The following is a 1,785-nucleotide window of genomic DNA, read 5'->3' as shown; positions in this document are numbered from 1 at the left end:
GCTGTCCCCGGCCACCCAGCGGAAGATGGGCGACAAGGCCCTCCCCGCCCAGGAGAAGAACTCCCGGGACCAGCTGCTGGCGGCCATCCGCTCCAGCAACCTCAAGCAGCTCAAGAAGGTGGGCGCTCCTGGCCACAGGGCGAGGCTGGGGGGTGGACCTGCACTCCCTCCAGGGCGTCTGTCCGTCCTCCCAGGAGCTTCCTCTAGCCCGTCCCCCATGTTTCTCCCGCAAGTGGAGAAGCACCTTCAGACACTTCCTCAAAGTCTTCCCATTCCCCAGGCCCACATGGCCTTTGTTTTAGAGGGGTTCTAATCCCCTCTTAGAACCAGTCAGGCCCTAGACGTCAGGTCACCCCAAAGGTCTTCAAGAGATCGTCCGTCCCTGGAGAGCCGGCTTCTCAAAGCTCCTCCTCCAGGCTGACCCCGCCCCTCCTGACCAGGTCCCTCCTGAGACACAGTGCAACCTCGACACAGCTCCTCTGTTTGAGAGCCCAGGAGGAGAGGAGGGCAAGGCATCCTGGGGCCCCCTCCTCTAAGCCGTCTGCTCTGCCCTGACAGGTGGAGGTGCCCAAGCTGCTGCAGTAGGCCCGGGCTGCCGGCGCCGCCCGCCACGCCACACCTGCCCAGGCCCCGCTTCCCAGGGCCGCATGGACCCCGCCCACCACGCCAGCTGCCCTGCTCTGGACATCCCTGCCCTGCTCTGGGGGAGCTGGAGGCCGCGGCCACTCCACGAAGGGTATCTTCTCCCCTCGCTTCTTTTCTTGTCTCTGGCGCTCTCCACCACTGTCTCATCCCTGGAGCCGGCGGTTCTGGACGAGAAGAGTCCTACTAGCACGTGACCGAAAAGACCACACCCCTGGAGCCTGAGTGGCTGGCCAGCTGCCAAGGCCTAGGAGCTGAGAGGGGGGGTCCCTCAGGGGTCATGCGACGCATGGGCCCACTGCCCCCAGGGCCAGGATTCAGGCCTCTGAGGAGCCCTGGGGGCAAGCCCGCTGGGCTGGTGGCTCCCTGTGTGGGGCAAGGGTGTAAGACTGGAGGGCCAAGGGCTCAGGGGAGAGGGTGGAGGCGCTGAGGATACCCCAAACCCCTCCCCGCTAAGCAGAGGACTTGAGGGGCATGGCCTGGTGGGGGGTGGGCTGCGGCAGGGGGAGAGGACAGACAGCCGCTGTACCTGAAGACTGGATGCCAAAGCAGACGTTCCCTCACACTCACCTGCTGCTGTTCAGATAGCTGTGATCTGTCCTCCGTGAGATTTTATAATATATACGAGCCTTCAGCTGTGAGTGGCCGTGCCCACCTGGGTGCTGTCCCCAGAGTCCTGGCGCTGACCCCTGCTCGGGAAGCGCAGACTCCCCACCCTGTCGAGCCGCCCACACGGGAGCTCCTCGCAGGGGCCGGACTCAGTCAGGGGGTCCTGCCCGGGGTCCCTGGGCGCAGCGCCGAGGCGGGTGGCGGAGCCAGGGCCTCAGTGGCCACATGAGGCGAGCGGTCCGCGCCGCTCCGCGCCTCCCGGTGTGGGCTGGGTGCCGGCGCCCCGAGCAGCCCAGGTCAGGAAGGCCGAGGGTGAATGACCGCGGGGCAGTGCCCAGCGGGTGTGCCCCCAGGCCCGACTCCCACTGTCTGGATGCCAAGGGCGTCTCTCCGCTTTGGAGCTGCCGCCGGGCCTGGGGCCTCGTCCCCCGCGTCCACCATGCGCCTGACCCCGGGAGCCCAGTCAGGGCCTAAGGCGACGCCTGCGCGCGGCCCCCGCCCCTGCCCGCCTGTCCGTGACCTACGGCGGACACG

General features: G+C 67.4%; 1 protein-coding gene and 1 long non-coding RNA gene across 2 annotated transcripts in view; both read left to right on the top strand.

The window, feature by feature from the left end:
• LMOD1 (leiomodin 1 (smooth muscle)) overlaps positions 1 to 1,785 on the top strand; it is a 27,347-nt gene that overhangs the window by 21,493 nt on the left and 4,069 nt on the right. The window lies entirely within an intron of this gene.
• On the top strand, positions 7 to 1,283 carry LOC104981819. Its single transcript, XR_824418.1, has 2 exons — positions 7 to 118; positions 559 to 1,283. It is a non-coding gene; the product is annotated as an uncharacterized LOC104981819 (long non-coding RNA).

Source organism: Bison bison, unplaced genomic scaffold (assembly GCF_000754665.1).
Source record: "Bison bison bison isolate TAMUID 2011002044 unplaced genomic scaffold, Bison_UMD1.0 scf7180017864524, whole genome shotgun sequence".
NCBI classification, from domain to species: domain Eukaryota; kingdom Metazoa; phylum Chordata; class Mammalia; order Artiodactyla; family Bovidae; genus Bison; species Bison bison.
The sequence above is the reverse complement of the archived record's forward strand: the minus strand, read 5'-3'. Positions and strand labels throughout refer to the sequence as shown.